The 24,607-nt window shown below is 44.1% G+C and overlaps 1 protein-coding gene across 3 annotated transcripts in view; it reads left to right on the forward strand.

Annotated features, from left to right (window-relative positions):
* The first annotated feature begins 23,209 nt into the window (after positions 1-23,209).
* esr2b (estrogen receptor 2b) overlaps positions 23,210-24,607 on the forward strand; it is a 43,902-nt gene continuing 42,504 nt past the window's right edge. For all 3 annotated transcript variants that reach the window (XM_072677322.1, XM_072677325.1, XM_072677324.1), the window contains exon 1: positions 23,210-23,255. The gene's annotated coding sequence lies outside the window, so the exon portion shown is untranslated. The remainder of the gene's footprint in view (positions 23,256-24,607) is intronic.

The raw sequence follows: 24,607 nt of genomic DNA on the forward strand, positions 1-24,607 counted from the left end.
TCAGTCCAATGAGTGCTGTCAAACTAACCCTTTTTATGTGGCACAGAGAAGCTGCCAGCTGTAGTCCATCATGATCACTAACCGGAAGTTAGGAGGCCTTGGTTTGGGCAAGGTAAAAAGATATTCTGGAATTTCCAGCACCACGGAATTAATAATGCAAATGGGTGTATGGATATTGTTGACCCCCCAACAAAAAAAAATTTAATTAAAAAGAAATGATTGGAAGCCCAATATTTCAATGACCTTCATTAAATAGATAGTCATGAAAACATCCCACCATAACTGTATGTTTATTGTGTGTGTGTGTGTGTGTGTGTGTGTGTGTGTGATTAATTTATCTGTGGGGAAATTAACAACTGTTACCTTCACAAATATTCATCCACTCATGCATGTGTGTGTGTTGGTGGGGGTAGTAAAGGCAATCTGATATTGTCAGTTGTTCGCTGAAACAGAGGGCAAAGAAAGATTACCTGCCAAAACGACAAAACACACACACACACACACACACACACACACACACACACACACACACACAGCAGCTGTTATTTGTAGTTGAGTTTGCATGTTCAATATCAACGCCTAACAGAGATCACTCACAGTACTACACCTCTCATAGTGTGAGTGTGTGGACACAGATTTTGGGCTTGAATCTGGAGTTCCATTAGTTTCTAAATGATAAATATATCTTATGTATATTAATTATGAGTTAGATATACATAAAAAGCATCAGTTCAGGCAGTAATGTTGAAATTATGTGACTGCTTTACAAATACTACATATGAAGAAAGGGAAGATACATGATATATACATTTATTTATTTTGAAAAAGTTGTAGCCATCTGAGAAAGTGGTCTGTAAAGTCGTTGTAAAGAACTGACCTGCTTTTAACATCCAGCACTAATCAATCTAATCAGACCCTCATTAAAGGAAATCAGAGGAGCTGCTGCTGCAACACATCCATACAGTGTCTGGAGATCACAGAGCAGATTACAGGGAAGCTCTTCCCGTTGTGTTCTTCCGACTGTGCTCTTTCAGCTGTGCTCTTCTGACTGTGTTGTTTTATACTGTGTTCTGACTGTGCTCTTCTGACTGTGCTCTTTCAGCTGTGCTCTTCTGACTGTGTTGTTTTATACTGTGTTCTGACTGTGCTCTTCTGACTGTGTTGTTTTATACTGTGTTCTGACTGTGCTCTTCTGACTGTGTTGTGAATGTGTTCTTCCTTCTGTGTTTTTCTGACCCTTTTTTTCCGACTGTGTTCTTCCAACTGTGTTCTGTTAACTGTTTTTCTGACTGTGTTCTGTTAACTGTGGTCATCTGACTGTGTTCTGTTAACTGTTTTTCTGACTGTGTTCTGTTAACTGTGGTCATCTGACTGTGTTCTGTTAACTGTTTTTCTGACTGTGTTCTGTTAACTGTGGTCATCTGACTGTGTTCTGTTAACTGTTTTTCTGACTGTGTTCTGTTAACTGTGGTCATCTGACTGTGTTCTGTTAACTGTTTTTCTGACTGTGCTCTGTTAACTGTGGTCGTCTGACTGTGTTCTTCTAACCCACACATCAATACTTTCACTGACCAACAGCTCATTCTGGCCACTGACCACTGTAGTTTTTTGGGGTTGATTCTAATGTTTTACAGACAGTATATGTGTTGGCCTCTGGGGTACCTCACAGGTGAGTCATGGATGGTGGTCATGCTGAAAGCCCGCGGGACTTTGGGCTGATTTATTGAATCTCTTTGCGGCACTTTGTTTTGTAGCTACTGTCTGTAGTCAGATTACGTAGCTGTCACAGGCACTGAAGCGGTCTGGGAAATGGCCTTGGGCTTTAGGGTGTAGCCTGGAACTGAGTGTGTGTGTGTGTGTGTGTGTGTGTGTGTGTGCGCTCTTTGCCTCTCCGAAACTCTCATCACATTAGTTTAATACATGATAATATGCATTCATTTTGCCTTCATTCTGAAAATCACCATTTTAATTTGATTTGACGTTTGTTACCTTTTAACTTTATCATAAACTTAATCATTCTGGATAATCATGTGACTTTAAACTCATTCTCATATTAATTTAATTATAACAGCATTATAATTCTGGAAAAGAATTAGAATTGGATACAAAATAATTGTGGATATTGATTTAAATTTAAATACATTCATCCTGGATACGACTCCCTGCTCAGGGTACAGAGACAGCACGTCTTTGATAATGTGTAGTTTTGAAGTTACAGTACCATATTTATATAAGGACTGACCCTCACGTACAGACAGTGTCATTAAATGACGCAGGTTCAGTGACCCGCTGACCACATCTGTTTACTGCCCCAAACACCTTATAAGCAGACGGTCTAATGGCCAGTTTCTGTCTAGCGGGGCATCTGAAGCCCACATAGTGGTTACTTCTCACAGAGGTCTGAGACTGTGCTGAATGCTGGTTATCAGGTGCTGTTATTAGATCAGGGGCGGTATTGGTGATTAGGTGTTGTGCTGGGGGTGTGTTTCTTACTCGCAGGCAAAATGATGAGTGCTTAAAAGCCTCAGGACTGCAGAGGCCTGTAATGAGAGAGCTGATAGCCATGTGTTTAAATGGAGCCTAATGGGCAACAACATCCTCAGACCAATCAGAGAACAGGAGTGTGAAGCCTACTCATTCATTGTTTCTGCTGAAATCGAAGATTTTAAAGTGTTCATCCTGCTTTTCTACTAGATTTTGATTTGGGTGGAGCATTGCTGAGAGGATTTGATTGCATTCAGCCACAGGAGCATTAGTGAAGTCTAGAAGTTGGAAGATCACCACCCCATCTCATATCTAACTGCTCAACCTCATCCCAAAAGAATAGGATGGAGTGCCACCATCATTCCAGAGAACACAGTTCTTCCAGTGCCCCACAGCTCAATTCTGGGGGGGGGCATCTTAAAGTAGCTGAATGCATTCATCATTAAAAGGGGTGTCCACAAACATTTGGACATAGTGTATATTTACTCATGAAACCTAATGAATCACACCCTGTAGGCTACCTTCCCCAGTTTCTACATTTATCTTCTGTGGTTTGATTGATCACCTCGCCTTGTTGCTATTGGCTGTGAGAGTGAGTTACCGTTTCTCTGGTGCCAGATCAGCAAGATTTGAACCCAGACTCGGCTCAATGGTGGGAAATCAAAGTGGCTCCCATTGTCGGGCCTAGGAGTTCCTGTTGATTAGGAGCACGACGGCATGTGTGTACTAGTGCTGCGGAACACTGTGTTGTGGTCGAGGGGTATTTATAGTTTAATGGAGGGCTATATCCAGCAGCGTTCCTCTGCGGCGTGGTGAAGGTGAGAGGGGCCGGACTCTCTTGCAGGCGCCGTGTTACGGGACAGTTCTCAGTATGAGAACAGCTGTTGGTCACAGGGTCTCGGTCAGGGTTTGCTTTGCAGAAGAATAAACAAACATTCCTTAAGCAAACAAGTATCACTTGACTTTACCAAAGGACGGTTGACTTATGTGGCCTTCTTTTTAAGCCACAGTGTTTTGTCTATGCAGAGCGGTTTGGGAGGGGGCCTTTCTTACAGGGGTCCAGCCTACAAACAACGGCAAATTAGATGGCAACCCATTCTGACAACATATTAGTGTTTGCCGACTTTCATTACTCACTGTTCTGACTGCTTACAGATGGCCTAAGTGCTGACCAATCCAAACTGTGCTCTGATGGAGCTCATAGTCATCTGGAAAAAACATAGAGCATCCAACAAGAGCGAAAGCCACGTCCATCATTTACACAACAATAAAAACATGGTAGCTCACGGAAAGTGCCTACGGAATTCTACACACTGATCTATTTTGGACAAAAGTATCGGGACACTTACACGTTACACCTACCAAAGCTTTTATATCCCTTTGCTCTAAGCTCTAACAGCAGCAGCAGGTCTGGAGCTCTGCTGCAGTTACTGAGTTAGTTGGAGGCTTTTCTGCACTCTGCTCTGAGCTCAGCACTCGGCCCTGACCCCGCTCTGTAGCTTTACGTGGTCTGACAGACACTCGGTGGCTGAGCTGCTCTCTGTGAGCTGTTCCTCCTAAACTCTTCCACTGTTCAATAATAACACCACTCACAGCTGATGGAGGAAGATCTAGGAGGGAAGGTCTAAATTTCACCAGCTGACTTGTTGTTGTAGTTGTTGGTGCAGCGGTGTCTCCTATTACATACAGAACCACGCTGGAGTTCAGTGAGCTCTTTAGAACCTCCCGTTCTTTCACTGATGTGTAGAAGAAAGGCAGACTGCAGGGCTAGGGGCTTGATTTTATACACCTGTGGCAATAGGACCGAATCAAACACCTGATGAATCAATAGATAAGAAGTGAGTCCCAATACTTTTGTCCATACAGTGTATATATATTTAAAACATCCACCAAAACCTCCATATGTCTGCTCTTACCACTGTGGAGAAACCCACACCAGAACTTCTTAACTCAGAGAAATGACTTCGTTATGAAGCTCTGGTAAAGCCCTGGACATGTCAGAGCTTGTGCGGTTCTCAGCTAGATTAGCGGCTAGGCTAACGTCTTACCTGATAACCTTACACACAGGAGCCTCAGAACCGAGGTTCTCCTCCACTAAATGATGTTGTACATTTAGCTGCTTATTTAGCAACCACAGACGCAGGTCCTCTTCTTCTTTGGATATGGCGCCCCACAGCACCCTGATCCTTTTGTGTTGTGTTCGAAAGCTAATGTTAGCTAGCTCTGCTCTAAATAGCTCTAAATACATTTAATAGCCTGCTGGGGTTTTGGGTTAGCACAGCTAGCTGCTTTATGCTCAGTGTCCGCTCACTTAGAACACAACAAGACCAGAAACCATCTGACACCAAATGACCAGCAGTTCTAAGACAGAGTTAGTGGACACAATCCTGAAAGTGGGCGTGGCAGAATAAGGTGGACAGATCCAGTTCGAGATGGATCTATCTGAGGGTGATCCAGCCAACATCTCCCTTGAGAGTAATGTCAGAACAGGTCCTCGAACAGTAACGGCAACAGTAGTGTCAGAGTTAATCATCTGTCTCTCGCTCTCTCAGTCTCGCTCGCTGATGTAACAGGCAGTGTCTCTCTCTCCCCCATGTCGTGTCTGGAGAGCGTTCGTGTGGATGTGTTTCCACAGCTGTCTCCAACAGTTGCTTGTGGCGTTTTTTTTTTCCTCTCTCCCTGCGCTTCTCTCTTTCAACGCCTCAGTGACTGACCACGGTCACGAACACAGCCGGCTCACGGCCTCCAGAGACAAATACCAAACTGCTCACTCAGTGAAAGGAACGGCTCTGGATCTGGTTGATATAACGGAGCTAACCGGTTGCTACATGATGAAGCACGTTGCATCAACATACGTTTTTCCAGCGTGTGCAGATCTCAGCTTAACAACAGCCTTCTGGCTGGTCTCCCTTTGCGCACCATCAGGCCCCTGTAGTTGATCCAGAACACAGCGGCACGGGTCGTCTTCATCGGTTCTGAGTTCAGCCATGTTCAGCTCCTCCTCTGCTGCGTTCTCTCTTCACTGGCTTCCTGTAGCTGCTGCCTGTATCAGATTCAGACCCTGACCCTGGCCTACAAAGCCAAGACTGGACCAGCCAGCCCCTCCGTACTTGATGGCGACGGTCAAAAGCCGCCAAAAATCTGCACTGAGAGCCCTTCCAGCTTCAAGTACGGCTCGGCTCGACCCGCCATCCTTTAAGATCCACGGATGACGAGCGTCCAGACTTTTTTCTGTCCTGCACCAAAGTGGTGGAACGAACTTCCCCAGGGTGTCCGAACAGCAGAGTCCAACGCTCACTGTCCTCAAACCCAGACTGAAGACCCTCCTTATCCAAGAGTACTTAGTGTGCAGAGTGTATTGTGAGATAGAGTATAGAGTATTGTGTCACCAGACTGACTTCTGTATTTAGTAGTATCTAAGATTAGAGGGATCTTTTGGATTCTAGCTGATACAAACAGTGAAGCACTTTTGTAAGTTGCTCTGGAGAAATTAAATGTAAATGTTAATGATTGCACGTTTACATTCCTCTCCTCTCATCACTTTCACTGTTAATAAAGTGGCTGCGGGGGCTCTGTCTGTCTCCGTGCTTAAAATGCTGGCTTATTGGTCCCACGGTTGGCACTAGGATTGGGCGGTATACACTTTCTTCATACAGTTATACCATCTCAAAATAACACCATGGTATACGGTAATACCTGGGATGCGTGGGTGGCTTCTGTACAATCTCTGTACAAGCCTTATTTTTAACCCGAAAATGATAAATGACAATAAAGGCATGATCATTGAAGAACCTCTCTTAGTGCTCTGCTGAAGAACCTGTGTTCTTCAGCACCGGTGCAAGATCAGTCCATCCTTCTCTCCAAAGCTTTCCTCCGAAGCTACGCCATGATTCATCCAAAACATCCAGACGGTGTTTGTGATTAGAGGTGGACAATATGGTACTATTACGATAAACGACACCTTCGACACGTCAGCTTTCTAACGCTAACAGAGACATGTACACAGTCATTGTTGGGTCATTTCCACAACATATGGTGGGACAGGTCTGACACAATAAGTATTTTTGAAGAAGATATATTTTTCCAGAAATAATTATGATAAATGATATTATTTTATTTTTAAGCTTGTTTTAATGACAATACAATGAATATAATGCAATTAGACCCTTTTAAAGAGCAGTGAGCGTTTAATTATTAAGAATATTCAGATATTGGAATTGGAATATAAAAATGTTTAAATATTTTGAATAATTAACACTACTGTTTTACATACCGGCTCATTCACGTTAATGGGCTCTCCTCGCTAAGTAAACACAATGGGCAGAATCAAGGTCAGCAAAAATTGAGTTTTGTCTTTCAGCCACAATTCTGAGGAGAATGTCCTGTAGACTGGGATTTCTGCCACTGCTGGTAGACCCATATAACCGTATGTGTATGACATCTGCTTTGTGACCCATTTTCCACACATCCATCAAGACACTCAATGCACTAAACCAACTATTCTCAAAGTCTGAGTCCTGTGACACACCCCAGCATCCTCAAGCAGTGCCATCTTTAGAAACCTGAAGTTACTACCACTTTAAACACGCATAAAAAACATGGCTCTCTATGAAAACAAAAATGGTTCTTCTATGGCATCACCTTTTGTAGCACCCTCATGTTTATTAGTGTAGATGTCTGCCCCAATTGATCAGGACCAAAATATCATGATACATTTAGCATGAGAAGACGATCTCGATAGTCATTTTCACCCATCACTGACCCCTTAGCCATGAGAGTGGACACGCCTGCTGTAAATGGACTACAGCTACAGGCCTGTCTGCTGGGTTCAGTGGTTTTTCCACGCTCTGATTCGTGATTCTGTTTTAGTTTCAGTGCCAGATCAGTCACCTCAAGCACACCTGCACACACACACACACACACACACACACACACACACTGAAGCCAAATGTCTAAGAGGGGTCATGTCTCAACCTGCCCATCAACTCATTAAAGCACACAGCACCCTCCAAAAAGCTTAGTTGGGTGTGTTTTGCTACTTTCTTGAGGCTCAGTCGTGCAAATCCTCCCACGTCCTTCTAGTTCAGATGAGTAAAGAGCCGAACATGGCTGTAGAAGAACCCCACTGATCCGCTGTGGATATAAACATTTACTATACGACCAACTGCAAGTGAAGGGGCTGAAAATGGGCTGCTGCTGAATACACTCCATGTCCAAATGTTTGCGGACACCCCTTCTAACGAGTGTATTTAGCTATTTTAGCTTGCACCCATTGCTGACACAGACACAGTGCAAATACTAGATTAAAGTACTGCCAATAGAATAGGACTCTCTGGAGCAGATCAACATGACCCTATTGGCATCATGCTGCCTTATGCCAGGCGTGGGCTAGAGGGGTATAAAGCCCCCCAGCATTGAGCTGTGGAGCAGTGGAAGAACTGTGTTCTCTAGGATGAGGGTGGAGCTCCATCCAGTACTTTTGGGATGAGTTAGGGAGTTGAGGATGATGATGATCATGGTGGGGATCATCATCCAACATCCTGACCTTACTAATGCTTTTGTCGCTGAACGCAGTAAATTACACCCTCACAACAATGCTCCTCCAAAATCTAGTAGAAAGTCTTCTTCTCTAGACAGTAGAGACAGTTACTCCAACAAAAGCAGGATCAGCTCTTCTTAATACCCTTGATTTCAGAAGAAACGGTGAATAAGCAGGTGTCCCAATACTTTTGTCCTTGTAGTGCTTATAGGCATATATTATATGCCTCGTGCAGCAGTGCCACAGTCTAGAGCAGATTTTTTTTTTGGTGTAAAGGCTATCACAGCCCCCTTCTGATGATGTACCTTCAGATGCGAGAGGAATTACTTTGCTTTGGGGGCAGATATTGCAAAATGCAAAAGCCACTTCGCCACAATCGCTGAAACCAGGCCTTTAGACTGTGGCTTTGCCTAAACTGAGTAGGAGGAGGCGTCATAAGCAGGTACACATGCTAGACTAAAAGCTAACCTTAGCCAAACTGAAAGTACAATGTTCTCGTTACAGTCCTAGAAACCGAAAAGCTATGCTATGTGGCTCCTGTGTGAGTCATCGAGGTCCCTCACTGTCAACCAGCCAATCAGAGCAGACCTGATCAGCCTATTCACAAGCTCACAATAAAAAACAGCCTGTTTCAATCTGAGGTAAAATAACAGGGTTGTAAAATAGGCCTTTAGGCTGCGTTTCACTCAATGACTGGAATTTTCTGTAGGTTTGCAGCTTATGGTCCTTGTGCAACGAGCGCGTGCGCCAGCCTACTCTCACATTACTGTGTACCATCATACCCCAGCCCAGCACGGCTATGTACATTCTACCGGAATGCCACTTTAAGAAAATGTTTATTCGGAAAATAAATAAATAAATACATTTACCAAAAACAGCTTGTTTAAGACTATAAATAAACCTTTATTTATGACATTTATTCATAATAAAACTATTAAAATAAAAAAATAATAATTATTATCGTTTACTGTACAGACTAGCATCACATCAGCGTTTATTATGGAGCAAGCTGTGAGTGGCTGTATATGGGCATATGTGTGTGTGTGAGTGTGTGTGTGTGTTAGCTAAGTAAGTAAGTGAACCTTAGTCACTCTTAGTCAGTGTAATGTAAACAGGCATTATTTCGGTGGGAACTGTACTTACGGAAAGGCCAGTGTGTCTGTGTGTGGTTATCCCCTGTTGTGACCATGTGTATGTCTGTGTGTTTCACACCCCATAATAATCTGTTAGGTCCCAGAGCAGTGCCTTTCTCTCTCACCGCGGAGTGAGAAACAGTGGAGGATCTTCAGGAGAGCTGGTCAACAGCAACTACAACAGCGCCCCCTGCTGGACAGGGAAGGCCTTGCATCACCACCACGACAGAGTTCAAAGAGATTTACGGTTAGTTCGTTTTTTCCCCTTTTTTCTCAGGATTAATAAAATAAGAGGAAGACAGATGGCCTTTAAACACACGTTCAGTCCATTAGTCTGAGTCAAACTATGTGATTCAGCAGTAGAGCTGCTGTGTTTAGGGTTTGTCCTGTTGTGTATCATCACTGCTGAAGAACGCAGAAACGTTCGTAAAGGGCAATTCCACAAATTTTTCAAAATTCAGTCAGTAAACAAAAAGGAGATCAGCTCTAACCCAAGTGGCAAAAGTGTGTTCGGCTTCGGAGAGTTTACATCACACCAGAAAAGCTCAATAAGTAGAACATGGATGTCTCAGACATGTGAACTAGGTGTGGTGAAGATAAAGGTACGCTGGAACACTGTATGTGGCGATGCTTGGCAGAAAGATCCCAAGATCCTAAGCTCTTCATTCTTACATTTTACCCAATTAACCATAAAAGTGCTGCTCAAAGTGTCTTGTATTGACATCTGCTGTCTTCTGGAAAAGGTGGGCCGACCAAATACACTGCAGTGGTTTAAGGAATCACCGACAGGTTGAAGGAAAGCAGGACTTATTTTACAGTGTTTTGGACCCATTAGTGACCCGTCAGTGGATTGGTGGTGGTGATAGGAGCCATGTGGTCCCACCAGTGAACCTACATGAGTTTTCTGAGTGCTTTTTGTAATGTTGATGACAAACTCATGGCAGATCTGAAACAGGAAGTACTTTAGGGGCTATTTTGCCACGCAGCACCCTACAAGTTACAGCCCAAAATCTTCAGAACACCATAACCAAGTCATAAATCACTGTCTAATGCGTCAGGCAGCGGATTCAGCTTGATCTGATGAAATTACCTGTCTGTGAAGGCTTTAAACTCTTTAGATAGATTGATAGATACTATAGTTATCGGGAAGGAAATTTAGCAGCCAGTAGCATTTGCACAATACAGCACAGTCAATAGAATAATTACAATAACAACAATAAATAGAATAAATGTAAAAAATATTCATTCGAAACCAACCGGAGATGAAAGGCAGTGCCGTTGCCACTGAATAAGGAATGATGCAGACAGATGTCAATACTGACTATATATGTGAATATATTAGTATTAAAGTAAAGTAAAGAACGGACCACAGTTCTGGTAAGTTCTGGTAATCTACTTTGTTTATGTCTTAACTATGTAATTATGCAGAAATTACCAGTTAATGTAAGTTAATGTAGCACCGTTTCATTTCAGGTAATTTAGGAGCAGTTCTATTGTTTTGGCAGTTGATAGATCCGAGTTTTTCTGTTCTGATACGTTATCGTCACATAAACCTTGCGAATCTGACGATACCCGATCCAATACCACTGTTGAGATGAACAAAGCCTATACTTATAGAGGCTTAAGGCATCAGGATTCGTAATCATTACTTTACTTACTATTCAAAAAGAAATATAATAAATGAACACAGATATTAATGGACTGAATTTCTGTTTATTTCTCACTAAAATGAATAACTGTGCTGGACCTCAGCACAGTGTCATCTGGGTCAGGACTTTTATTCTGAAATTCGAAGTCTGTGAGACCAAAAAGAAGCGAGCAGCTCCTCCCTTCTCGGCTCTCCTCATATGGAAGAGCAGATGTGGCTGTGACATCATTACCCCCTTTCCTCCCCCTTGCTCTCGGCCGTCCTCTATTACAGGTGCGACTCTCCAGCAGGGCAGGTTAGGTAGGGTATGTCCTGCTGTGTGTGAGGATATGTGTATGAGGTCTGTAGGTTGCTCTGATTCTGAGTTATAAAGCCTAGGATACCGATGGTGCAGATATCAGGTATAGTACATGGATGGGCCCCAAAGATCAGCCTAATTATCTGATACCCGATCCAGCTGTTTTGTTAGGATAAGGAACCGATATTCTAGTATTGGGTCATCCCTCAATCGTACATAACAAAGTTGACCACAGTGTTTATAATCTGATTCACCAGCAATGCCGATTCTGACCAGCAGGCCTGTCAGAGGAGTCTGGCAGTGACGTGTTTCAGGTCTGTCAGAGGAACAGCTCTGATCCAGTATCAGATCTTCCACCCCTTCCACGTCATGGTGGTCAGTAAGGATATGTGCCGTAAATTGGAGAGCTGATCCTAGAACAGCTGTTCTCCTTCGCACAGACACATGACCCGGCCAGAAAGCAGCACAGGTCTTCAGGGCAGGGTGGAGAGAGAGGAACAATGAGCGATATCTGGCTTTGTGCCTCTGACAAGCCGCCCCGTTCACCTGAACACTACAGCGGCCTAGAGCAGACTGCCGAGGTTGGAAGTGGTGTGACGGCGCGATACAGGCTCCAGTTTAGCACTGCTCCTCTGCAGGGCTCGCTTCTGAAGGCTGTGGGTGATCGAGTCTGATTAGTCATTAAAGGAAGGTTCTCACCCTGGGTGGGCGCTGGGAGTTGCACAAGATCTTCACTGTCTGCCCTATTCTTTGTTATGTCCTGTTACCTCCATTATCCTTGTCATTTCCTGTTACCTCCATTATCCTCGTTATGTCCTGTTACCTCCATTATCCTTGTTATGTCCTGTTACCTCAATTATCCTCGTTATGTCCTGTTACCTCCATTATCCTTGTTATGTCCTGTTACCTCCATTATCCTCGTTATGTGTGTATCAGTGTGAATTATTTATAGAGCCTTAAGTACTGCTCTGATTCTGTAGGCTGAGGCAGCACAGGACCCGGGGTTGGCCATTAACCTCTTATCTCTAAAAATGTATTTGCGTGTGTGTGTGTGTTATTATAAATGAATCATGCCATGCTATTCGTCATCACCATGAAGACCCTGTTCTCAGTACACAAGCAGATGAGCGCAGAGGTGTGTGTGTTTGCTGTAGGAGAGCAGAGCAGTAATCTGTGTTATTTACCAATGATCACAGTGTTCAGTACTCAGTGTTCAGTACTGTACTTAACATCAGGAGAAAGCCTTCTGTTCACTGGAAAAACAGTGGAACTCCTTTTAAGTGCTGTACACAAACCCTTCCACAACCATATACAGCATCTTTATTGAGTTCTCAAACCAGGGTGAAAACTAAAAACGGGCAAAAATGGAGATACATGGTTTTCATTGGAAAGCAGGGATATATACTTATAATGCACATGCATTCTGAGTAATAAAACCATCAGTGGGTCGTGTTCTGCTGCTTACTGTTGTGGTGCACTGCCCTCTGCTGGTCTCAGGTGCTTACTGAAATTTACTGAACACTGACCACTACGTTCACAAGTTCTACAAATGTGAAGGATCGTTTTCTTCCTGGTTATTTTCCATTAATCAGTCACCCCAATCAAATATCTCCTCCTCTGCTTTCACACAAGTCAAACACTGATGAGGTCTGGACTTCAGTGACGGGCTTTTAGGATCATTGCTGATTAAACGGGTTTCTGTTTAATACTGAAAGAAATCTTCTTTGACTGCGAATAGAGACCAATAGTGGAACCCTTTTTGGTGCTGTTCAGAACCATATACAGCTAATTTGGCTTGTTTATAAAGAACTTAAGAATTTAACGATGTATAAAGAACCGTTGAGCCGTTCTATAGAGAACCATTGCCTTTGCTAAAGAACCCTTAAAGATCCCTTTATAAAGAGTTAAAGGGAAGTTCCTGGTTCATTAGGGGTTCAGTGGGAAATGGTTAGTTTTAGGTGAACTGACCGGCCGACTTTACTGTTGTCTTAGATCTTATGGCTTGCGGTATGTGGGTGTGTCTGTGACATTTCTGTACGCAAATGAAGAATCTAGAAGCAGACACTATTATTTTTAAGATTTTGATCATATTCTAATCTAATTCTGGAAATGCACATTTTTTGATATGTATAATAAACAAAATTCAGAGTGTCTCAGGCATCAGGCAGCATGTTCATAACCATGTCCATAACCAACTTTCTGTGAGGGAGCTTATAGAGGTAGACATATCCGGTTCCGACGGAGCCCCTCTGGTGACACCCCACATAAATAAAACGTAGGCTTAGTTTTATTTATGGGGGATGTCACCTGTAGGACGTAGGTTCCATTCAGCACCACTGTGAACTGTCCTGACTGGGTAAGCTCCTCTAGGAATGAGCGTTTCACTCCGACCTCCTTTGACCACCTTTGTTTACATGTTAACCCTTTAATTATGAGGGAATTCGCTGGACTTCCTCTTTAAGTGGATCAAAAGTCGTCAAGTTGAAGTCAAGGAGGAGGATGAGCTGGTGTGTCTGATCGTGTAGCCGCCTATAATTTGTGATTATTACCATATTTTGACAGAAGGAGAACAGGTTGAACCAAAAAAAAAATAGAAAAGACATCATTTGTAATATTCTCTCTTTGTTTTAGAAGCACAAACAGCTTTATAATAATGAGGTTCTCCCGTCAGTATCTCAGGAGCTTATGGCGTGTTTGTGTGTGAGTTATTAAATCTGAAGCGAAACAGTCAGAAATGACTGCAATTAGAACAAAATGATCTTATTTAACAGAGGCTTTAATCACAGTAGGACTAAAGATAAAGAGAAAAAGTTTATTATTAAAAACACTCACTTTCTTCTGGCCACCATCAAGACTGGAGCTCCTCTAGGGCAGAGAGGCTTAAGGGCCTAACAGTGGCAGCTTAGTGGACATTGGGGATTTAAACCCACAACCCTGTGATAGATAACCAAGTGCTTTAACCACTCAGCCACTAAACACCACTGCCCCTAAGGACTCTTATTGGTGTAGCATGGTTCGCTTGCCTGGCCAAGGAATTGAACCCTAGTCTACTACGGGAAATACAGTGTTGTTACCCACTACACTGTCCCAGACGTCATCACTGGACGACTTAATATGCTCGGAGGAGAACGCAAATTGCTAATTCGGCAACAGACGGTTAACAGACACCTGTGATGGCCAGCATTGTTCTGAGTGGTGGTTCTTCTAGCCACTCAGAGAGAGCGGTTACGGATGGCTGTGGCATCACCGCTGTTCACTAAAGTCAACTGAGGTCAATGTGGACCGTTAGGTGATGAGTGTTATGTGTTAAGTAGTAGAGTGGAGCTTGTGATACACTATGTCCAAATGTTTGTGGACACCCCTTCTAATGAATGCATTCAGCTACTTTATTATATAGTTAATGCAACTTATTTTTCTCCATATAGCGTACTATCCTTTTGATGTACTTTTTGATGAGTCATGGGTGTTTTAATAAGGCAGTGACATCAGACATTCAAAAGGCATGAAAGCTTCAGTGCTGTTGAGCACTCAGGCCCAATCAGGATGATTACAGTGCTGGCCTACCTGCACTCTGACGGTCTCTCTGGGATGAATAATGACTGTGCCGAAACATGTTTGGATGGAACAAATCAACGGTGTGCTGCTGCGTCTGCTTGTGTGATGTCAAAGACTCAAATTAATTCGCCTAATAAGTATTAAGTAAATAAACAGACAAATAAAATAACACACACATGCGTACACTGCGGGTGGACTTTGGGGAAAATCTCTGCGTAGAAATTGAGTAATCTGGGTTGTTTGTGCCCTGGATAATTGTGCCTTGAGTGTGTTCCTCTATTTGAGCGGCGAGGAACTCGCCTTTATGACTTCTATGGTGAAGACATTTGTTTACATGACTTGCGCCAGGGCTCGGCTTAATTGGGTCCTCTCTAAATTGCAACAGAGCTCTAATGGGATGGACCTCGGAAAAACACTGGCAGAGAGTAAAAGGTTTTCTAGGGAAAACATGAAAATAGCACAGAAGACAAGGGTCAAATGGAAGATCTTCAATAAAGGAACTCTTTTTGATGCAAACACTGTTGGCCAGATTCATAGAACTTTCATGCCAGCACTGTATTTATGAGCCGGCTTCACACCAGGGTTCTGTAGGCGAATTATCACAAGCCAAATACCGCTCAATTCAGTGGGATTCACGATTCCGAGATCACCATGCTGGTCATTGCAGTATTTTTTTATGTGACCTCAGTAACAGCCAGTCAGAAATGACATGTTGTTGATAAGCTGATGCATATTAATGAAATATTAATAGGGTCTAAAATGAAAAATGTATTAAAAGTATATAAAGGGTACACACTGACGTCACGCTCCCGCTGGAACATGCCCCCTTTATTCGGTCTGTCCTGATTGGCTGCCCTGTATTTCAAAGTATTTTTGAGCACACGCTTTATGCATGCAATTCTGGACAAGCTGAGAGAGCCAGAACCGTCCCTAAAAGGTAAAGAAGTATGTGGACTGATGCAGGAGAGTAGTGCAGTAAATATCAGTGCCTGAATTAGCTGTGATAGCAGCGCTGTTCTCCCTATTACAGGCCGTGGAGCATCAACGTGCAACAGCAAGGATTCTGAAGCTGCTATTTTAAAGTACAAATGCTACATAGTGTTGCTGTCAGAGCAACAGAGGGACAACACTAGTTCGGGACGATTGTGGATTCATCCAAGCATTCAGCAGGCAACCATACCATCACTGAATTAAGAGAGGTCTTCTTACGCTTCTTACGCTACCAGGATGCTTACAAACCAATGGGTGGGGGAAACATTGGGACATTGGGAACTTGGAAAAGAATTGTCAAAGGAGTAAAAGATCTCAAGATATCAAATTTCCCCAGACCGGGATCCCCCCCCCCCTCTTCCATCTCAGCTGCACAATTTATGATTTCAGTCCACGCAACATGCCTGTGGAGAGCTTTTCCAAGAACAGCGGAGAGAAAGAAGAGGGAGAACAACAAAAGAACACTGTCGTAAGTCTGGATGGCCCGTAGCATTTCGCTGGCTTGTATTAACCTTTCCACTGAGCTTTTTGTCACTGATAGCACAGCCCTGATGGAGTGGTTTGGCTCTGAATGGAGGGGCGTATAGGGAGGAGCAAAAAATAAGGCAATTTGGTGCATTAGAGTGTCAAACCTGATCCAGGAGAAGATGAATAGAGGGAAAAGACACTCTTGCTCACTTTCACTCTCTCTCTCACTCTGTTCCTGTCTGAAAAGCAAGCCAGCTTCGGAGAAAGCACCCTTGTCTGCCGCTTCACGGGCTAATGCTAGCGTCAAGCTACAACTAGCCCCTCCCTTGTTTTCCAGAGTAAATGCTGGTGGTTTTATGAATATGTAGCAGTGTAACAGCGGCCTGGTGGAATTAAGAGATTTATCTGTTAATTAGCGAAGAGATAACCAATGGAATTTGCTGAAAGGAAAGCGAGTGAACTGTCTGGATCAATATCAGCAATGTTAAGGTTTACAGTGCCTTCCATGATGTTTGGGAGAAAGACCCATTTTCTTTCCAGTTTCCAGTTCCCCTATCCTTTTCAATACTCCCAGTACTAAGAGGGTAGGGACGGCACATGCCTCCTCCGATAGGAAAGTGCAGGATCCCCAGCTCTGATACATCAGCCAACATCACAACAGGAGTGATGAGGGGATAGGGAGCCATCAACCCACCCCGAGAAAGAGCATGGCCAATTGCGCTCTATCTGGCTCTGGCTGCTGATGGCGAAGCAGCATGACCTGGGATTCGAGATTTGAGTTTGGGCCATAGTAGGTTTACCATGCTGGCATTACAGCACGTTTTATAAACCCTCCCACTCCCTCATTTTAAGGCACCGTTGTTTTTAAGTTGTAGGACTTAACAGGTGTTTGTGGTTACCTGTGGCACCTAACACATCTTTGTTAGCAATGGCGAAAGTGCAGTTCTCTAAGCGGGATGAGTTTTTACTCCGAGCCCAAGCGGCTACTAGCTCCATCAGTGCAGCTTTCAGTGACGCTTCTTTATCTCTCAGCTTGTCCAGAAATGCAGGGGAAGTGTGTCCTTTCTGAGGGGTGGCTCTGAGCACAAATTCCACTTCCTAACTGTAGGGGAGCCCAGGTGCAATAATATGGTGCATAATTAGAGGCAGGACTGGCTTTGTTGATGATGTCCACTGAACAGGCCGCAATGCAAACCAGTAAACACGACGGCCAGGTTACAGTGTGCTGGACAGTATTTTGCTCTTGCTGACACGCAGATACATGTTCAGCCTGATCTCAGAGCTTGTTCCAGTACTGGGACGCTCCTTAAAGTCTAAAGTTCAGGCTGTAACCCGAGCATCCTGTTTGTGTTGTCTTAAGGCTGTGGAGTACAGAGGCAGATCAAGACAATACCCCCTGAGCCGCGGTGAGAGAAAAAGCGCCATATGAGAAAAAACGATGTGTGTGTGTGTGTGAGAGAGAGAGAGAGAGAGAGAGAGAGAGAGAATCAGTGACCGACTGTTATTTTTAGTGAGGAATTTAAGTCATATTGGTAAAGTGCATAGTTTACACACACACACACACACACACACACACACATACACACACACACACTCACACTGTCCTCCCTATTACACTGTGTTCCCTGCTCCCAGGCAGTAAACATTATAAATTACATTCAGGAGTCTTCAGATAAAGAAACATTTTCACTTCTGTTCCAAACTTTCCCAAACAACCCCCAACACCCCCCTCACCCCCCCCAACACCCCCTCACTGACCGCCCTGCTGAGAAGACTGACCACAGAATAAATACAAGCACTAGTTAACCATACAACATGGCAAGCAGTGACCTTCAGTAGACAATGCTATCACCAGAGATGCTGTGAAAAAAAGTAAAAAAAAAGGATTTTAAACATGATTTCATGATTTAATTATTTATACAATGAAATGATATATTTTCACACCTTCACTCCCTCCATCATCTCCTCCTTCTGTTCTACCTTCACTCCCTCCCTCCATCATCTCCTCCTTCTGTTCTACCTTCACTCCCTCCCTCCATCATCTCCTCCTTCTGTTCTACCTTCACTCCCTCCCTCCCTCCATCATCTCCTCCTTCTGTTCTACCTTCACTCCCTCCATCATCTCCTCCTTCTGTTCTACCTTCACTCCCTCCCTCCCTCCATCATCTCCTCCTTCTGTTCTACCTTCACTCCCTCCATCATCTCCTCCTTCTGTTCTACCTTCACTCACTCACTCACTCCATCATCTCCTCCTTCTATTCCAGCCTCAGAGCTCAGATGATCCATTTGAGTCCTTCATAACAGTCATGTGAACTCAGCCCAGGTAAATAACCTTTATGTTGCCATGGCGACGCCATCCTCCTTTTGTGGGACGCTGCACACAGTAGGAACAGAAAAAGCAGAGAATGGCTTGTTCAGAGGAACACTGGGGGTTTATAAAGAAAGGGCTGGATTCTACCTGCAGAGCAATTCACTTGCACAGGCCATAAACGTCATTTCTGTAATGATGGGTCAGATTGATGAACTGCACTGCCGGATTTAGGAGCCAGGGGTTAAGAGCCAATCTGGGCATCGTTATACATTTCCTCCTTTATAAACAGAGACAGCTGCTGTGCTTTACTGCTTCCCACATTTACATGTGCCATTAACGTTTAGAGAGCCTGTGAACCTGCCTGTGAATGAGGAGAAGAGGAGATGTGAGGATAGGGGAGGAGAGGATAAGAGGAGAGAGAAGAGAGAAGACGGGAGGAGAGGGTAAGAGGAGACAGGAGACAGGAGGAGAGGGTAAGAGGAGAGAGGAGACAGGAGAAGAGAGGAGAAGAGGGGAGAGGAGAAGAGAGGAGAAGAGGGGAGAGGAGAGGAGAAGAGGAGAGAGAACAGAGAAGACGGGAAGAGAGGGTAAGAGGAGACAGGAGACAGGAGGAGAGGGTAAGAGGAGACAGGAGGAGAGGATAAGAGGAGAGAGGAGACAGGAGGACAGGGTAAGAGGAGAGAGGAGACAGGAGGAGAGGGTAAGAGGAGAGAGGAGACTCTCTTCTCCTCTCCCCTCTTCTCCTGTCTTCTCCTCTCTTCTCTTCTCCCCTCTTCTCCCCTCTTCTCCTCTCCTGTCTTCTCCTCTCTTCTCTTCTCCTCTCCTGTCTTCTCTTCTCCCCTCTTCTCCTCTCCCCTCTTCTCCTCTCTTCTCCTCTCCCCTCTTCTCCTCTCCCCTCTTCTCCCCTCTTCTCCTCTCTTCTCGTCTCTTCTCCTCTCCCCTCTTCTCCTGTCTTCTCCTCTCCTCTCCCCTCTTCTCCCCTCTTCTCCTCTCTTCTCGTCTCTTCTCCTCTCCCCTCTTCTCCTGTCTTCTCCTCTCTTCTCCTCTCTTCTCCTCTCCCCTCTTCTCCTGTCTTCTCCTCTCCTCTCCCCTCTTCTCCCCTCTTCTCCTCTCCTGTCTTCTCCTCTCTTCTCTTCTCCTCTCCTGTCTTCTCTTCTCCCCTCTTCTCCTCTCCCCTCTTCTCCTCTCTTCTCCTGTCTTCTCCTCTCCCCTCTTCTCCTGTCTTCTCCTCTCCTCTCCCCTCTTCTCCCCTCTTCTCCTCTCTTCTCGTCTCTTCTCCTCTCCCCTCTTCTCCTGTCTTCTCCTCTCTTCTCCTCTCTTCTCCTCTCCCCTCTTCTCCTGTCTTCTCCTCTCCCCTCTTCTCCTCTCCCCTCTTCTCCTGTCTTCTCCTCTCCTCTCCCCTCTTCTCCCCTCTTCTCCTCTCTTCTCCTCTCCCCTCTTCTCCTCTCTTCTCCTCTCCCCTCTTCTCCTGTCTTCTCCTCTCTTTTCCTCTCCCCTCTTCTCCTGTCTTCTCCTCTCCCCTCTTCTCCTGTCTTCTCCTCTCTTCTCCTCTCCCCTCTTCTCCTGTCTTCTCCTCTCTTCTCCTCTCCCCTCTTCTCCCCTCTTCTCCTGTCTTTTCCTCTCCCCTCTTCTCCTCTCTTCTCCTCTCCTCTCTTCTCCTCTCTTTTCCTCTCCCCTCTTCTCCTGTCTTCTCTTCTCTTCTCCTCTCCCCTCTTCTCCTCTCTTCTCCTCTCTTCTCTTCTCTTCTCCTCTCTTCTCTTCTCTTCTCTTCTCTTCTTTTCTCTTCATTTTTCTCCTCTTTCAAGGTTAAATGGCTCAGTTTGAACCCATTTGCTTTTCTCTTGATTACTGGAAAGGAATAGTTTGATAAGATTGATCACTGACCTCAGATTCAGTCGATCAGCCAAGAATACAGTAACCATAGCAACGCTCCTAAACCACTAGAGTCCCCACAACATCATGCAAATTCAGTGGTTTACAGCCTAAAGTTTTCAGGTGTCAAGCTTGCTTGCGAAATGACTGTATTTACCATAAAAGCTCTAATGCATGTACCCCTAAACTTCTCTCAACCCGCCGTGATGTGCTGTAGAAAACAGGGTGACTTGCTTTAGCCTAGCCTCCCATAGTAAACTAAAGGAGCAGATAGCAGGCATGTCCCGGCTGCTTGGCTGCATCTGGGGTCGGTGATCAATAAGGTTAATCTAATTTTCTATCAGAGTATTCCTTCAGATGACGGCTGCGGCCTGTATAATTACACATTTCTGAGAAGCCCTCGGTCCGCTAACACAGAATGTTCCCAGCTGAAAGGGGGAGGCAGCTCTGTTATGGTCAGTATTAGCCGTGCCCGCCTTGAACCCTGCTCAGACCTGCTTGGTGTACCCTGCTTTCGTCAATATTGCAGCCGAATTCTGCAGTCTACATTCCTGCCAGAAGCAGAGCATCAGTGGAGCAGATCAGGACTTTTCATCTGTCCCTTACTGAAGCTGAACGGGGAAAGAGCAGAGTATCAGAGATGCTGAAGAACACCATACTGCCTCATTCCAGCAGAGCTCATCTGCTGATGCTCAGTTTGTGTAGACCTTCCTCTAGTCCTTCATCATTGGTCAGTTCCTGACCACAGAGCCACTATAGGCTGGATATTTTTGGGTGGTGGATCCACTCTCAACCTAGCAGTGACCATATTTGAGTGATGCCATAGAAGAACCAGTGGCCAGTAAGTGTAAGCACAAAGGATGTGTTTCCGATAAAGTGGCCAGTGAGTGGAAGCACAAGATGTGTGTTTCTAATAAAGTGGCCAGTGAGTGGAAGCACAAGGGAGGTGTTTCAGGAATTGGGACCAGTGTGAACTTTGGCCATGTCGTGTCTATCAAGATGCATCAGAAGATGAAGAAGATGGTCTGATATCAGGTCTCGGATCTGTCGATCAGTGGAGCGTTTAAAACAGCCCTCGTTATCAAGAACAGCCTGTCCAAGAATGCGTTCATGCTCTGAATGTTCCCCTAGCCTCCGTATGCGGTTCTGAGTTGAGTGAAATGGAAACAGTGCTTTCTGTTTGGGTGAGTCATGATGCTTTCTGCGCAGGTAAACAGACAGGTGGCCTGTTTTCACCACACAAGAACATGGAGTCTAATCGGGGGGACAGAACGGCCCACACTGAGGTCAGAGGAAGAAAACGTCACAGAGGAAATCACTCAGTCTAATAATTTTTTTCCCAAATGGCTGCGATGATGATGATGATGATGATGATGATGATGATGAACGATGAAGGGGATATGGACCCACTGGGAGTGGAGCTACACTGCAGTGTTTGCGACCCGCCTGCTAACTAACTTTAACTGACAGAGGAATTGACCAATCACATTCTGATTTCCATGCTCTGAGTTTAGTGAGCGTAAGCACAGTGTAGGTGTTTCTAATACATTGGCCAGTGATGGAACATACTAGGTAGATGTTTCTAAGTGGCCAGTAAGTAGAAGCACATAGGTGTTTCTAATAAAGTGGCCAATGAGTGGAAGCCTAAGGTAGATGTTTCTAATAAATTGGCCAGTGAGTAGAAGCACAAGGTAGGAGGTTCTAATAAATTGGCCAGTGAGTAGAAGCACAAGGTAGGAGGTTCTAATAAAGTGGCCAGTGAGTAGAAACACATTGTAGGGGTTTCTATTAAAGTGGCCAGTGAGTGGAAACACATTGTAGGGGTTTCTATTAAAGTGGCCAGTGAGTGGAAACACATTGTAGGGGTTTCTATTAAAGTGGCCAGTGAGTGGAAACACATTGTAGGGGTTTCTAATAAAGTGGCCAGTGAGTGGAAACACATTGTAGGGGTTTCTAATAAAGTGGCCAGAGAGTGGAAACACAAGGTAGGTGTTTCTATTAAAGTGGCCAGTGAGTAGAAACACATTGTAGGGGTTTCTATTAAAGTGGCCAGTGAGTGGAAACACATTGTAGGGGTTTCTATTAAAGTGGCCAGTGAGTGGAAACACAAGGTAGGTGTTTCTATTAAAGTGGCCAGTGAGTAGAAACACATTGTAGGGGTTTCTATTAAAGTGGCCAGTGAGTGGAAACACATTGTAGGGGTTTCTATTAAAGTGGCCAGTGAGTGGAAGCGCAGTCCGGTGTCAGTCTGGGATGGGGTCTGTACTTGCTGTAGGGAACATGGCGTCTTCATTAAAGCCTGTTTAAGCATCTGCATCACTATAGGCAGCAGGGGGTTGAGCAGTGTGTGTGTGTGTGTGTGTGATATTATTGCTGTCAACAGTTTCATTTCACTTAACTGAGTCAAAGTGAAACGTGTGGGAGGTCTGAGTGTAACTAGTGTTGAGTGTGCAGTGTGTAGTGAAGAAAGACGTGGTGCACAACAGGCCCCAAACAGACCCCCTCAATACAGCCCACCTTAATCTCTCATGGATCCCATCTAGACCCCATGTGCAGTGTGCAACCCAGATGGGGTCCATGTCTAACCCCTTCTGGTCCCATCACTGACCCTGGTGGGCAGCCGAAAGAGGGGCCACCACGGAACCCGCTCTGGTTCCCAGTTGGGCTGCCCATCCCGGCCCCGCCTGGGCTTTTAACTGGGAAATAAATAAAAGACCTAAAGCCAGTAAACCTGCAGCCCGGCAGTGCCTTTCTGCACGGTACCGTCTGGCTGGCGAGTCGAATCACTGAACGATGCAAAAAACAAAAAGAATCGAATCAGTGGAGTGAATCGTCCCGCCCACGATCACGTGACTCCGCCCCCTGTTGGGCTCGGTTTCGCTTTTTACGCGCACGCGCGCGCACGGACACGCTCACACGCACGCAGCTCTGGTGTCTCGCAGCTGTTTGTCTCCGAGGTGAGTGTGTGTTCCTCTTACCGACGGAGTGTGTGAGAGTGTGTGTAAAGTTAGTGAGGCCTGCCTGCTGTGTGTGAGTGTGCAGAAGTGTGTGTTCGGGGTGTTGGTGGTTCTGTAAGGTCAGGTGAAGTGTGTTCCCCTCTGGTGGAGCTCTACCCTCACCCCAAACACCTGCTTTTACCACTGCTGTAGCTGTGTGGACACGGGCGCGTGCAAAAGTTTGGGCACCCCTGTTTGTGCGGGTCTGAGGTGTGAGTAAGTAAACACACCTTCTGCAGGGCTGGTTGATCAGTGTGTGTGTTTGTTTCCAGTGTGTTAAACAGAGGAGTAACAGTAACTGTGCTCAGAAGTGTGTCTCTGTGGAGGATGAGACTTATTTACACTCACAGAATTATTATTATTATTATTATTTATTAGCTTTTATTATGATCATAATTATAGGTTCATATTGTTCTTCTATCCATTACCTTGCTGTTGTTCTTGTATTAGTAGTAGTAGTTATAATAATAGTAGTATTGTAGTGTTACTTGCTATTATCATGAATAGCTCTAGTAGTAATATAGTTTCCTCATATTTTATTTTCCTTATTGTTCTTCTTCTTCTTAATAATAATAATAATAATAATAGTAATAATACTATAACAAAAATAACAATACTTTTAGTTAGATCATTTAATTAGTAGTTATTACATCCAGAAAGTAGTAAAAAAGTAGTCTAGTAGCCTAGTCATTTTCTTTATGATGATGATGATGATTTATTATTATTATTAATAATAATAATAATAATAATAATTAGTAGTAGTATTGTAGTGTTATTGGCTTTTATCAATGATAGCTCTAGTGATAGTAATATAGTACTCTCCTCTTCTTATATTTGCCTTATGGGTCTTCTTCTTCTTAATAATCATAATAAAAGTAATAATAAAATGTTTTATAATTAGTAGTAGTTATTAAATAAAATAGTAAAACAGAGTAGTTTCCTTGTTATTTTCTTTACCTCGCTTGCTCATGCAATGATGATGATTATTATTATTTGTAGGAATAATGTATGAGGAATATTATTGTTAGCATTACTAAATGATTAATAATAATATTATTAGTTATTGGAATTGTTATTATTAGTAGTACTGATAGTAGCAAGCATTTAACATTTTCTTTTCTGTGCATTGTTCTACTTGCAGTGATTATTGTTGTTGTTATTATTATTATTAATATTAAGTGATAGTGATAGTAGAATAGGTGTTATCATCATCATTATTATTATTATTCATATTTTTTTATTGTGTTCCTAGTAAAAATCAGGACTGGCTAGTTGTGAGGAAACGCAGGTGGGCAGTTTAACACCAGTCTCAC

Source organism: Salminus brasiliensis, chromosome 4, assembly GCF_030463535.1.
Source record: "Salminus brasiliensis chromosome 4, fSalBra1.hap2, whole genome shotgun sequence".
Classification (NCBI taxonomy): domain Eukaryota; kingdom Metazoa; phylum Chordata; class Actinopteri; order Characiformes; family Bryconidae; genus Salminus; species Salminus brasiliensis.